Consider the following 15843-nt stretch of genomic DNA (forward strand, 5'->3'; position numbering starts at 1 on the left):
GATCATAGTGAAAAGGATTAAATACTGGGTTTGTACTGGGATATTCCCCCTTTCCTTGCTCTGCAGAGTGTTTGGATTTTATTCTGGGGTTGCTTTCCATAGAAGCTGGGCTAAAAGGGAGCCCTGTTCTTTCAGTCTATGAAATTATTCTGCTTTAATTTTTCTTTTACTGCAAAATATTTTGACCTGGAAGCTGGCTGAACTGTTAACTTTACATCATATAGAGATAACACTACACTGGAAGGAAAATGGGCTCCCCTTGTTCTATCCTACAGGCATTCTGAAAAAATAGAGCTGTGACCTCTAGTGCATCTCTTGTTCTTTAAGCATGTGTTTTCTGTTGTCATTCTTGCGTCTTTTCTGGTCCTAGTGCACTTTAAGGAGAGAGACACGAGTCGTAAGGATTGGATCTTGACTGGACTAACTCTATAGTTGGAGGAATTCTGAGGATGCTTTTAGCCGTAAGACAAAAGGCTCTTCTGGCTTAGAGTAAAGTTATTTCTTTACCTTCTTTAGCAAACACGATGGTAGGGCAAAATGCAGAATTGTTTTCAGTGTGGAGGAAAGAAAAAATCCTTTTTGCAGAATTATGTATTTGTAAATTCTGTAGAGAGTATAGTCTATATTGTTTGGCACTGGACTAGACAAGTTCCAGGCTCCATCTAACATGCATTCACAAATACAGTATTTATGAGTATTTGTGACTGTATCTTACATGTATTTGTGACTGTATCTTAGATGGGATCTTCTTCAGATCTCTGCATCTCAGGAAATTTTGCAAAACTGACCTAAAAGCATCTTCTATGATGTATGCGTATATTTATCTTATCCTCTCTCTGCCAACTGAACCTCGTAGTTGCAACATCTTAGCATATATTTTGTTTGTATACAGTCAGCCGCCTATGAACATATATATATATACACACACACAGAAAGTATTCGGTAGCTTTGCGACCTTGAGATGTGAGCCTTTCATCATTGACTAGCCTAAGAATACACAACCTGGTATGTTTTATTCATAACCCTATATGTGTGTGTAAATATACACATATATGCAAGTAAATATTCATTTTGTACATATTACACATTATAATGAGCGCAACGTACAATATGAAAAAAGAAAGCCAGTGGGAAAAATTCTTACAAGTGACTACTGTTTTCTCCTTTGATACCTTTCCAAATTGATGTTTCCATCTCATTGTTTTTGTATTTGTTTTTAACTTTATCTAAAAGATTTTAAAAAGGGGTATTATTTAACAAAGAAGAAAACTTTACCACTTTCTCATGTAAAGCTAATGTGACAATAAAACTGTCAACAAGGAGGCAAAATCAGTCTCACAAAAATCTTGAAACCTCTAAGTGGAATTTGCATAAAATAGTTCTGGTATTATTATTCACTGTTCTTTCAGTGACAGATATGTCAAGGCCTTAAAACCTAAAAGAACAATTATGCTATTGTATCTCTCGGAGGATTCAAGGGGTGTGTCTTTGGTGAAAAAGTGCTATTAGAGCTTTGAAAAGCAGTAAAAAGACAGCCCAAGGGGCTCTTTAGCTAGTCATTTTAAAAAGAATGCCTGGGCTTTAAGTGTCTTAAAGTACATTTATTCAACTCTTACTTTGTGCTTTAAAAAAACTGCTAATAATTAATGGCTGTAACTTTTTTTTTAACATTTGCATTAGCTATAAATAAAAACTCTTGATAAAACCTGTATTGATTAACTTAAACTGTGATTCTCTCGTGTATGCTTCTGTATTTCTGTCAAGCATATTGCAAAGAATTATATATAAGCTTTTTGGTTAAGCTAATACTGAGGAAATCATTGAACAATTATAGACCAAAACAGGAACTCATCAGTAAATCCATTACTTCAGCAAGCTAGCTTAACATAACATGTCTGACATTAAAAATGAGGGATTGGTAAGTAATGTATCATTACAGCTGGATATGCTATAAAAGTCAGCAATCCAAATGTAATTTTATATTAAGCAAGTTCATGATTTTAGCTTTAGACTTGTTGGAGTTTGGGTAAAAATACATGTTTTGAAGTTCTCACTAGAGAACAAGTTGGAACAAGCCTGTAAAGTACAAAATCACTAAGGAAAGAAAGAAGATGTAGAATAAGTATAAAAACCAGATTGGATTCAAGCATATGGAGCAGAGACATCAAAAATAATTTAAATAGGGAAAATCAAGACCTGAACTAACAAACTTTAATTGTTGCTGATACTAGCCAGCTAATAAATGTACTTTAGAGTAGGACCAAAAATGGCATGAAATTAATTTATTTCATACCCTTCACTGTAGAACAGTGTAATTATGAACTTGGCAGCCAGGTACTGGATTGGCCAGAGACCAGGTTAATATACAGTATTTGATTATAAAATGATTCATGGCAAATATGGCAGGGCCATCTCTTTCCTATCAGGATTGTTATATATCAATATAAAGTAAATGAGGAAAAAGTGCTGGTCTTAGCCAGCTATTTTTGTTATAAAAGCATACATTGTTATTACACATAGAATACACTGACGTGATATTCAGTTCCCACAGGAATAAGCTCTTTACAGCTACTGTAGATACATGGAAATTCTTGGAGCAGTCTGTTTAAAACAAAGAAAACAGGGGAAATTATAGCACTTTAAATTTTAAAACAGACAGAATACAGCAACTTCCATTAAAATTCTTATAAATAACAGTAACTTCATCTTTATATTCTTCAGATATTCTATACCCTAACTGTAGAAAATACCATAAAAGCCAGAGTAATGCTAGGTGTTTGGAGAAATTAAGCTGTAAAGTTTTTAAAGGTGACCACTCTAACAGAGTGTGAGTGGTTAGAAAGTCTGATGAGGTATATATAATGTTATGTCCATATAATTTCGATTTTGTCATGCCAATATTTAGATAAAGCTGGCAGCAGTCGATTTCTGAATCTGGATATTAATCTATATTTTATGTGATATTCACTTAGTGCTTAAGTACCTATTCTAATTAAAGTCAGTATGAATCTTGCAGGGTATAGCATGCAGGACTCAGGTTTTTCACGATGCAGCTCATTTTGTATTTACATTGCTGGAAGTTTTGCCATCTTACAGACGTGTAGAATCAGGGCTGTTGTTTTGTGATTTTGGTTACATGTTTGCTGTGTGCATGCAAATGCGTATTTGTGCATAGAAAAATAAGCAGAGCTATGCTTCTGTATAAGAACTTAATTTATTGCAACATTCTGATGCTGGCACTTGGACCAATATGCATTTTATCACACTATTAGGTGATTTAGGATTCTGCAAAAATATATTATGCAAGTGTGGATGTATAGCACTTTATAAACATAAGACTGAACCATACCTCTTATCTGTCCTTGAATTTTAGGATTGTCATTGACTTTGCATGAAAAATTCTCCCTAGCCTTCCTCAATGTACAGTAGTGTTGTCTTTTAAAGATTAGAATTTATAAAGCAGAACGTAATTGTCAGATTTTAAAATACAGTTAGGCTTTCTTTCCAGCTGCATTCTTTGTTAAAAGCTGCTTAAATTCCCATATATTTAATGGTGTCTTTTTAATGACTTTTCCTGATTTAAACCCGTTCTCCATAATTTAATTTTTCTTCTCCTTGTCTTTTTGTCCCCAGCTAATGTAAGAGCATTCTGACAGGATCATATTTAATTAAGGAAACAGGCCAAATACTGCCCTCGATTAAAACCCATTCAACTTCAAAGTTGATGGGCAATGTGGAGATGGAGACTGCAGTGGCATTTGTCCTAGCTGATAGATTCTATAAAGCAGCAGGCAACAAGCTCGGTCAGAATGGGGCAGTGGTCAAGCACAGACCTTGCTCTGCAAAGCCGAAGTGGACAGGCAGGAGGGAAGCACTTGCAGTTTTTGCTTTGAATGCTTTAGGCAAAAGTAGTCTCACAATCTCCATCCCTACCCCAGTGTTCTTACCAGCCTTTGCTGTACTTTTTTGTGTCGACATTTCATCAGAAGAATGTACTGACAAGGAATTTAAAAGAAAAATAGGGCAGTAGCCTTGCTATTTGGCTAAAAAAGGGTGGCAAGGAAGAGACCGTTATTAATTTGACAGAGAAATAGGGAGTCAGCTGTCAAAGCTGGAATTGCTGCCAGGGTGGTGGGGAAGAGGTGCAACTTGAATAAATAAGCAGAGCAAAGCTCTGAAATAGGGGGAAGGAGCTTAAATGTCATAATCAGGGGAGTGATGGATTCAAGGTGTGGGAAAGATAACGTCGGGTGAGACTCAAAGGCGAGGCAGATATTCCTTAGCTGTAGAGGACTGTACAGAGAAGAAGGTGACATAAGTGTGTGGGAGGCTAGAAAGGAAGAGCTGTATTGAAGGAGGTAATTAGGGTAAAAGCAGAAGATAAGGGCCTGAACAAGTTGTTTGAGAGATATGGTCAGAAAGAAACATCTGACTGCTGAAGACACAATTGAAGGAGAAATCATAGAATTTGGATACAGCCTGCTTACAGTGGAAAAAAAGAGAAGAAAGAAACCAAAGAACCTATCAAAGCTGTGGGCCCAACCAGGAGAAAAAGTTGTGGTTTTATTATACACAGTGAATGATGTCAGCATGAGAGGCACTCACAGTAGCATTTCTGAAATGTGACAGTGCTAATGGGTTTGCAGCCGTGTGACTCAGAGACGTTGGCCAATTTTTTTCTGAAAGAGGATAGACTTATCTAGATGACAGATACAGCTGTTGTCCCAGATGTACCATCCTTGCTCCCACAGAATTCTCTAGGAATGGCTCTTTCAGGCATAGCATTTCTGTTCTCTAGAAGAAAAGTCTTCCTTTCTCTAAAAGTCTCTAGAAGTCAACATACAGCCTTTGGATAGGTATATGTGAGTACAGAATTATACCCCATATGTGTCAGTAGCTTTGTTCACTTCGACATTAGTATGTTTTCTGTTTGGTGTAACCTTTTACATTAGGAATAGAAGCACATATGGCAGATGCTTCTCTCAGCCCCTCAATGTCCCATTCTTCTGAATGTGGACGAAAAATCCCAGGAAATATTAATTAATCTGTTTAGATCACTATACTATAAAACTTTTGTTTATGTCTTGTAGCACCTTGATGTAAGTGAGGTATTTACATTGGTGTGGAGAGTATATTAAATATTTAAGGTTGTGTGCCAGCTTACTGGTTTTGGCGCTTTAGGGACAGGGACTATTATTTACTGCATATCATGAACAACACCAAGTACAAGAGGGCCTCGACCTGCTAGTCCTCCAGGAGTTGTTGCAATAAATAATAGCAGTTGAGGAACAGTCTGCCATTCTAACACATTGCTGTTACTGTTGCAGTTTAAAGTGAAATGGAAGGATCATCCTGGCAGTACTTTCTGGTTCTGGTTTTTGGTGGTTGATACTGTCCTTGTTACAGTTGATTCAGTAAGAGATGTTGTGTAAAGCCCTGACCCTCGTAGCTGCTTAAAATCCCGAACTTCTAATGAATGCAGGTGTGCTCCAGGTGATCGGCAGCCTTCATTATCAACCCCCTATTCGAATACATTCATGCACACATACACACGTGCCCCTACTATAAATTGGTCACAACACTTGATCATCTGTGGGAGACAATAATAATATGTGAACTCTGTGATAATACCATTCATTCTATAGAGGGGTAATGGCTCAACAATAATACTAAACTGAAGCTGAGAACATTGTGGCACACTAAATGTTGTGCTGTGCTTTACTATGCAATCCTCTGTCTTTCGTGAACTGGATCGATCTCCTATGGCATTGCTTGGACTTGCTATGCCTCTGTTCACATATTCTTTCCAGAACTGGGCAGTGCAAGCTGCATGTTTGTTTGGTAGGTGTGGGAGCTGGAGCTGCTCTCCACCATCCAGCTGAGACCACTTCTCTCCCTCCCACCAACATGAAAGGACAGATCAGTGCTGCCCTGCTTATGAGGTCAGCTGTGGGTTTAAGGGTGGGCTGAGCTGCATGATCAGTGCCACAGGAGAACCCTGGAATTGGTCCTGTCTCCCAAAAAGGTCAAAGGGAAGATGAGGAGGGAGTGGTTAACAATGGAATGAGAACAGACCCCCAGATTTGCCTTCTCCAAATCCAACTGGGTCCTTGCCCAAGAGGTTTAATAGCATATCTTAACTTCAGAAAGTGTCACCTATCATTAGTCTATGCCTCGTCTGACAGTCAAGATTCTGACATCGTCTGTGGGTGGGTAATAAGAGATCCAGTACCTGAAAAGTTTCATTGTGCTCCCTACTGTTTCAGATCTGAAGAAGGGCTTGCATTCCTGAAAGCTCATCTGTTTGTCTCTAACTATGTCAATTGGTTTAACAAATTCTATTACCTTGCTGTACTAACCCTGCTTCTAGTTTCTCACTCATTGCGCTGTGCTTTTTCCTCAATTACCCTTAAATACAATCCTTTCCTCTTCAGTTTTCTACTTTTTTCCTGTCTTCCTGTTTTTCCTCCTATTATCATATATTTATTTCCCATATATGCTACCCTGTTTAATTTTAAAAACCAGCCCATAAAATACAAGTTTAAAAATTACACCTTCCAACTCTGCTGGTTATACTGTCTTGGCCTGAATCGTCTTTCACAACTGTAAGCCTTTGTCTTTTTCATTCCATTAATCTTTGCTTTTGAAGGCTTCAGCATTCTCCTAATAGCAGCCTGTTTCGATGGATAGCAGCATTGCAGGACAGACTCTGAAAAAAAGCTGGTTAGAGAAAGATTTGTCTTGTCAAAAATGTCAGTCAGAAGAAGTTTGATCTGACAGTATTTTCATCTCATGATTTGGAGGAAAAAGTACTTTGAAAATTTTCAGAGGAGACCAGAAAATCATTCAGGAAGGTAAATATTGACGTTTATTTGATTTTGTTTTTTTCTTAGTCATTGAGAGAACATGCCATTACTAACAAAGGAATTCACAGAAATTACCCAGTCCAGAGTGACTTGTCTATTATAATGTTCAAATGCACTATGCAAATACTTAACTAAAAACATTTTTCATCTGGAAGGAAGATTAGTAGTATGCAACAGTTTTTATAATTGACACCATTTTGTAATTATCAAAAGGTACATAAAAAATGAAATTTGGGAATGAAGTTTACATTTTAAAATATTTAAAATTGCAGAAAAGCTCATTCCAGGAATCTAAACACATTGAACTCTTTCTTTTGGAAAGTAATGTCACTTGTCTTGTCCCCTTAATATTCTGTTCATTCTTACTATGTAAGATCTTATTTTTTGTATTGAGGGCTTTTTCTAAGGATCCTTTTTCTAAGAATATGACGAGGAATTCTTAAATATGCAACCACACTATTCTATGATCCTACTGCTGCTATATTATTAAAATTGGAATGGTTACTATAAAACAAATGGATTCTGTAATTTCGTGACCATTCTGGAACCTAATGATTTTATAATTTCTCTCCTGAGCTTCCAGGACAGGCAAAGTGGGAGATGTATTTTGTTATTTTCCCTGAGGCTTGGAAGTTCTCTCTCAAACTTCAGTGTTGATTTGGAGGAATTTTCTTCTGCTTTTTAGGTGGTTGTGTAACTTTCACATCTTCTGGAGGATTAGTGTTTTGAAGAACTTGTTGGCAATGCATCAACTTACAGCGCCACGAGAAGTCTTGATTTCTGTATCTCCTGTATTTGCAGTGACATCTCTTATTCAAGAACCCGGAAGACAAAGAATCAAGAGCAGGAGCTTACCAAGAGAGCTTTGAGGACAGCCTCTGCAGGTCAGCTTTAGGCGTATTGTTCTAGTTAGGTCTTCATTTCCCTAGGGAGAAACTGGTTGAAGAAGTGGAAGAGAGGTTGGCATTTTTGGTGTAGTCACTGAAGAATGACACCTTTCTCAGAAGACTGTAGGTAGAATAAACATTTATTTCTCTCTCTGATGAGGAGTGAGAACAAGGAAAAGAAAGAGAGCAGGTGTTTGAAGTTACATATAAAGGTATAAAAAATGGCAAGGGAGGGAGTTTTGGTTGTAACACACATTTCATTTTCATATTTTCTCCTCAGACTCTGTGTTACATTATGTTTTGAAGAATGGATGATGAAGGCTTAGAAAGATAACTTTCACCCATATGTATTTGAAGTTTAGACTCCCACTAGTAATTCAGTTGTAGTTTTACATACAAATCAATAGCAAGTAAAGTATCATGACATTTTCAATACATCCTTGAAAAAATTCCTGATTATTCTCTTTCCTGTCTCAAAATTGTTCTTACCTCCAGAAGACATCACAGAGAAGTTAATGTAGACATGACCTGTTGGAAGATTTCTAAGGAGCTGCCAAATCAGGCAAGTAACTAAAGGCAAATTTTAACTATTACTGTAGCCTGTCACTGCCCCATCATACTGGAAATATCTGTCGCTGAGTGTACTGAACAAGAGGTATTCAAACCAAGTTGTTGCAGTAAACAATACTGCAGCAAAAACAGTATTATAAAATTTCATGTGACCTTTGGACAAAAGTGCTAATTTCATGGGGAGTTCTAGGAAAAACTGTCAATTTCATGCAATTTCAGGGGGAAAAGATAGATTGGAAGGTTTTACTTGGGAAGTATAAGCTGTAATGACTGTAAAAGATATACAAGCCTAATAATCATGAAAACCACACTCTTTTACTAGTCTATATTAATCGCCTCATATCATGCTGGCAAAATGCAGAAACGTGATGTTTTAATCCATGTATGATGAAATGCAGCTTTACATTAATTTCCAAACAGGTCTAAAAATGGTTTCTTAAATCAGTGTCTTTTGGAGTTCTCTGCAGGCTGAAATAGCTCTGCCTCCTGGTTGTAGCCTAGAAGTATCAAGGTCATCCTGAGTTTAGATGTCTAGCCCATGTGAATAAACAAGTGTGGTTGATTATCTGAACAGACTATACAAGCATGAGCCTTCTGTTATTGCTCCTTCTCTTTTTACTTTTTGAGGTTTGTGGGTGCATGGGCAGAGCACACTGTATGAAAGCAGCACATTCAGCTAGTGGTGGGCACAGTTTACTGTTGAATTTGAAATGAATGTAAAATAAAAGGCAAGAAAAATCAGAATAGGTTTTGTGATTATTTAGATTTTCAGTGATTTACTTGACTTCTCTGCTATAATGTAATCAGCGAGAGAGATGAAAAATGTAGCATGTATGCTTCAAAAGGGTGGAAATTGAGGAATTTGAATGTGTCTATTCCCAGAATTTCATTCAATGCTTCTCTGGAAGTCTTGTCTGCTTCCAGTAGAAAATGTTAATAGCCAGACTGAAACTATCACAAGAATAGAGACAGCTTAGTATAATTTTCACTAGACAGGTAGCTATAGCTGCTTGTATGCATTATGAGCATTCTACTACCCTCAGCACTTTAACAACTGAGATTAGCTCCAGAGCAGTGGTCAAATTTCAGGTAGATTTAGGCAAATTTTTGAGCCCCTTGGTCCGGAAAGCTGCAAAGATTCTCTGTGGGGTGAGCACCAAATTATAGAAATCTCTAAAGCTAGTCTTATTCATGATGTTTGTCAACGTGACATGCAATTGCATGAGAATGAATGATATTGCATGTTTTTAGCTATGCTGAACTGAAAAAAGAAATATGTTTTTATAGATTGGTATACAATTGAAATAATAGAATTACTGAATGATGTTTACCGTATCTGATTTGGTATCTCTTTTCCTTTGAGATTTGCTCTTAAGGCTCCCTCATCTACATTATGTTTGCTGATTATTAATCTCTCTAACTGTGCTTGAATTGGATTATAATTTGCCTAAAATAGCCACAAACTAAGAGAATCTTCATGGTACTCCAACAGTTTCTCTGCAGAGTCACAAAACAAAAAAGGAATGTGTGTCAAAATCAGAATGTGTGACCTCAGCTATCCCCAAAATCATTTGAAAAGCACTTTCAGAAGAATGAGGAGATGGACTATAACCTGGATATAGAGTAGAAAGAAATAGTACAGTGTCCCTCATACAGAATGCTTAATAGAGAGATGACTCTTTATGGAGTTGTAACTTTAAAAGGCAGTTTTATTGACTTACAGAATACCTGTAAGTCCAGCAAAAGATTAAACATTATCTCAGAGAAGTCCACTATAGTTTAGCAAGGGATCAAAGAGTTCCATTAACAGTGCACTAGGAGGTAAAATATATATAGCAAAGGATTATGTAGCTCTGATGAGACCTCTCTAGGGAACTGAAAGAGACTCAGTAGGTGAGAAGGAGATATGGGAGGGGGGAGATGGGTGGGCAATTATTGGCAGTCTAGAAGGAGAAGGCAGAACAAATTATTCTAATGGTAGTTTTTAAGAATACATCTTGAATACACAAGCTGATAGCAATAATTGAATGTGATAAAATCCTAGACAGTGAACTTTCTTTCAGCATAAACATGTCAAGACAAAAATATCAAGTCATGTAAAGACCCTCCACCCCCTTCCTGACATCATGGTTCAACATTAGTCGTGGTTGGCAAACTTACTTTGAACTTACTGAAACAAAATTTTTAAAAAAGCCACAATGGGAAAATGGTGAAAACTGTCTCCTATTTTTCCACTAGCTGTGGTTGGGAGGACTTCTAGAGGTGCATATTTTATGTAACTATTTAATGAAAAAGAAGTAAAGAGATAATATCGTCACAGTTCTAAAATTCTGGAAATATGGAGGGCCTAGGTAAAGAGCTGAGGCCATCGATCTACACCAAGAACTAGCATGCTAAAACTACAGATATAATTAAGAAGTTATACTTTTTGCCTTTCATGATTGTTTTTAGTAAAATCTAAAACCACTTCAGAATAGAGCACAGAATATAATAATTCTCTTTGCCTGAAGATGAAAGGAAATGGAGAGGGCTGAGGAGCCAAACAGACTCACCTTGAGTCACACTGAACTTTTGACAGGGCTTGAAAGAGCATTCCTGCCTTCTTGCTCAAGCTTGAGAGCCAGACTGCCCCCTGTGCACCCAGCACAGTGCATACTTTCCTCCAGGAACCCAGCACAAATGGTTTGTGGGCACAAAGCTGAGGCTGTCTGTGGATTTGCACACAGAAGATAACGATTCCAGAACATCATTCTGACCTGGACAACCACATGTGACAAAACTGTTATTTAAAAAAAAAAAAAAAAGGCAGGAAGGGCCATAAGGATAGTTATTTTAACATCAAATGACTCCTTTAAAACCTGGAAATAACTGATGAGGTCACCAGTCAGGGAGCGAGGACAACCAGGGCTCTGTAAGGGTTTTCTCGTCATCTGGGTAATTGATATATACAGTTTGATACAGTGAAACCTTTGTCTACTGGTTACTGGAGACTTGACATACCAAACTGATAGTAATAGCATACCTGATGGGAAGCCAATGCAGGTCATTGGTACAGGTCACCACTGATGAGCTCTGGCTAAAGGCAGTGAACACAATCAACTGCATTTAGTTCACAGTAAACTACCCCCACAACACCAGCTGAAAAACATGTTTCCATTTAAATCTGCCATAAAGATTTTTTCAATTATCTCAATATTAAACTGCATGATATTAACTGGACATCGGGGTTCAAGATCTATACTTGGTTTCTGAGGCTTTAAAAGTACATTTATCATAAAATCATAGAATAGTTTGGATTGGAAGGACTTTGAAAGGTCATCTAGTCCAACCCCCCTGCAGTGAGCAGGTACATCTTCAACCAGATCAGGTGGCTCAGAGCCCTGTCCAACCTGACCTTGAATGTTTCCAGGGATGGGGTATCTGTCACCTCTCTGGGCAACCTGTGCCAGTGTTTCAAAACTCTCCTTGTAAACAATTTCCTCCTTACATCCAGTCTAAATCTTCCCTTCCTTAGTTTAAAACCATTACACCTTGTCCTATAGAAACAGGCCATGCAGAAAAGTTTGTCCCCACCTTTCCTATAGGCCCCCTTTGATCACTGAAAGTCACAGTAAGATCTCCCCACAGCCTTCTCTTCTCCAGGCTGAACAAGCCCAACTCTCTCAGCCTGTCCTCATAGGAGAGGTGCTCCAGCCCTTGGATCATTTCTGTGGCCTCCTCTGGACCCACTCCAACAGGTCAATGTCTTTGCTGTGCTGAGGGCTCCAGAGCTGGATGCAGGACTCCAGTGGGGTCTCACCAGATCAGAGGGGCACAATCACCTCCCTTGACCTGCTGGCCACATTTATGGGAAATAGTGCCACTTTTCTGCCTCTTTCTCCCACCTTGCCCCAAAAATCCCAGTAGCTTTCTTTATGCTTGAATGAAATCTAGAGGGTATAACTTCATATATATTGAGGATTTTTTTTCGAAAGAATTAGATCCTTTGGCAAATGAATCATCTACCATGCAGCATCTTTTCTCCCTTAAGTGGGTAGAGCCTTAGGCCTTGCATCAAATTGTGGAGTACACAATTTGTGAAGTTGAACCAATTTTATTTCTAGTTCACAAATTATGTGATTGAGTCAAGTGCAGTCATGAGGTGGAAAAGTGGTGATAGATGACTATGATAAATGCACTTTAAAGAAAAGTGCCCCAAGAAAGCTGTGCAGATATATTCAGCTGCATAATATCAGATTTCCCTGAAAAGGGTAGCCATTGATATGCTAGAAGATCTCCCACTAATGGAATCATAATTAGTGCAAGCTACTTGCATTCTGTACAAAGTCAACTTTCCCTTGTCACAGATAGAAAAGTAATAGTATTTTAGTAAAGCTTGATGCTTTGCTACTTTTATTTCCAAATGGACTTTAAATTGAACCCTTTCTCAGACAATAATTGGAGATGGGAATTGCCTACTAGAGCTATATTTGGAATTGTGCTTGCTATGTACATAGCTTATGAGATGCTGAAATGAAGTTTTGATGTGTGGTGGTGTGGGTTGTTCAAGGACCATGGGCTGTTACTGGGGCAGCTAATACCGTGGCCTGCAGGTTCAACTGCTGTTTCTATCTGAATTAGGTGCATCAAAGTTCTTGGGTAGTCCACACGGAAGTCACTTTTCCATTTACAATCTGGATGCACCCATTAAATAATGAAAGCATTAAGTGAAAATAAAAAAAATAAGTGAAGCTGATAATTTATCCTGGAAGAGGAATTTTTTTTTTTGGTCATAGGATTTTAGTGTTAGATGGAGGAAGCAGGAAGAAAACTGATCAGTTTAGAGTGAGGGTTGTCTCCCTCACTAGAGCTGCTCTTCTCTGCAATATATGCATGGATGGCTGCATCCCCAGTCAGGGAAAGGACTTCTGAACTGCTTGAAGCACTGCTACAATGAGCATTCATTTCTAGAACATCAAAGCAGACCTGGTCATTCATAAGCGTGAAAGCATTTAATTTGGGTTTTTATGGGTATACACTTAGTTCTTACCTGTGCTGCTGATGGCTGTCGTCTCACTGAAGACTGTATGAGCTATAGTACCATGGCTGAAGGCCAAACAAAGAGCAGTTGCAGTGCATTCAGCAGAGGTCCATGTATAGCTGCCGATTGAGAAATGGGTCCTATTTGCCAATATAATACAAAGAATACAAACGAAATCTAGAAAATTGTTTTCTATAGGTTTGGTGTAATGCCACTGCAAGCAGTGGAGCTTCTCTGATTTACAGAAGATGAGCATCTCAACTGTAATATTTTATTATTGCATTTTAGTGGATAATTGAATATGAGGAAACAGTGCACATTCTATAGATTTTTTTTTTTTCAACAGTAAAACAGGATTTTGCCAAACTTTTAATGAGAAGTCATTCTTAGTGAGTAAATTCCATTATTGTCAGTGGGTGCATGTGTAAAGTGTGACTGAATCAATCCCGTAGTCTTTATTTTAAACTGTTCAGTATTAGTTACCAAAGTATTTTCTGTAGTTTACTACCCTGCTCAAACAGCAGGATTTGCAGCAATATTACTTGGTAAGAAAGGGTTAAGAAGTGAAAGATAAAGTGCTCCAAGTATCATTGTTTTAGTACCAGTAATGCTATGTCTATGCTACAGTGCATAAAGAAAAGAAGAATTGCTGACAAGAAAAAAATATCACACTTTAAAAACTTTCCCAAGTCTAAGGAATGTACTTTTAAATTTGTGCCAGTTACAGTAATTAGTAAACTTGTTCTTAATAGTGTTGTTAAAATGTAATTTTTTCACACTTCCTCTGACTTTGACACTGCTGCTTTTTAAACTTCATTTTGCACTTTGTTCCATTGTTCTTTAATCTGCTGCACTTTGCATTTAGTATCACTGAAATTTCGCACTTACTATGTCAATAACATCTGGCAAAATTGCCACCTATTAAGAGTAAGTGTTCTTTTTTCTCCTGTGAGAAATGTGATGGTGTATTATATTGGTTTCCCTTGAGAGGCTAAGGAGACAATTTTAAAGCAGATAAATGCATTAAAGAAATAACCTGAACTACAAGAGAAGGTTAACGAAAGTCAGAAACTTTTCACTTTTTTTTTCACCCTTTTTTTCCTTTGGTAAAGAATCCTGTACATGTGGGGAGTGAAAAAATAGTTCAGTTATGCAATCTTTTGGACATTTGGATGTATGTCACTTTTTATAATGCTGCTGCAGGACACAGGATGTTCTCATAGGCTTTTATCTACGTCAATATTCTTCTGCCCAAGTTGGATACGTGTCAGTTTAATGATGTATTGCAGCAAGTGTGCTGGTAAGTTGAGCACTGTCGGATCGTTGTGAAAACATGGGAGTGCTTTTCCAGAGATGCTGTAGACAGGAGTAGGCCTGGCTTTGAGTTCTTCACCTCTGCGGTCAAGCACCGTTCCAGTTTGCTTTTGCACAGAGTGAGCACCAGGCTCTTTCTCACAGCAGAAATGTTCTACTGAAGCAAGATGGGATGGGTTGAAGTCATCACTCTAGGCTCCTCTGTACTTGCTAGCCCAGCTAGAAAAGTTCGTGACTTTTTGCCATAGTTCATAGCTAGAAGATTGACCCTCTTTGGGCATACTGTCTTCAGTAAGACCTTCTTGAGTTAGGACATACACATGCATGCCTGCATATAGTCTGGCCTTTAAAGCCTATAACATTTTCCTGAACTACGGAAATATTTTGAGTATGCCTGTGATTCTTATATATACCTTGCTAATAAATGAAACTGAATTTACAGAACGAAGTACAGCCTGAGTGACACACTTTTCCTTTGCCATGGAGAAATTCAGGGTGAAACGAAGCCACCACATACATATGGTGAAACGATACTGAGCTTCAAATAATTGCGCATGAGACAAGGAAGGAAAAAGCTTTACAGAAGGATATTCTGTAGCACTGTTTACACTATGGGGTTGATTTTCAGAATGCTGCTTCCCATGGCATAGCAGGAATGTGAGCTGGGAAGGGCTAGGGGAAATGCAGCGTGTTCAGAGACCATCAAAGATGCAAGGAATCTTTTCATTGACTCTAGGAGAGCTTTGGCCTCAGCCTGCGTTATAAATGCAAACTATATGGCCTGACTGAAGTAACAGGAGATATGGGAATATAATGAACTGAGACACAGGGGTGTGGGATTTTGGTACTTTGGCAGATGGTGGAAGGGCATTCCATGTCTGTAAATCCTCATGTCAGGACTCAGTGTTGCAAACAGAGTGATAGCTGGCTTTGCATGAGGGATGTGAATTTTGTGTCCAGCTACATGCACAGCTCCAGTTAGCATAATGAGAACTGCGCATATATTGAAACACAGAGAGAGCAGACATGAGCAGAAAAAGATCCGTCCCCGTGGAAAAGCAACTTAACAATTAGACTAAAGAAACGGATTGTTCTAAAATTGGTACACTTGATCTTTATTCAGCATATTGTTAAAGAATAGATACATTCTTCATCTTCTCTGTGCAGATATACATATGAGACTGAA

At 38.0% G+C, this 15843-nt stretch overlaps 1 long non-coding RNA gene across 2 annotated transcripts in view; it reads left to right on the top strand.

Annotated features, from left to right (window-relative positions):
* Nucleotides 1-15843, top strand: part of LOC142361975 (uncharacterized) — a 179605-nt gene that overhangs the window by 79016 nt on the left and 84746 nt on the right. For both annotated transcript variants that reach the window (XR_012764569.1, XR_012764570.1), the window contains exons 6-7: nt 7668-7750; nt 8249-8315. This is a non-coding gene — a long non-coding RNA (uncharacterized LOC142361975). The remainder of the gene's footprint in view (nt 1-7667; nt 7751-8248; nt 8316-15843) is intronic.

This window comes from Opisthocomus hoazin, chromosome 7, assembly GCF_030867145.1.
Source record: "Opisthocomus hoazin isolate bOpiHoa1 chromosome 7, bOpiHoa1.hap1, whole genome shotgun sequence".
NCBI classification, from domain to species: Eukaryota; Metazoa; Chordata; class Aves; order Opisthocomiformes; family Opisthocomidae; genus Opisthocomus; species Opisthocomus hoazin.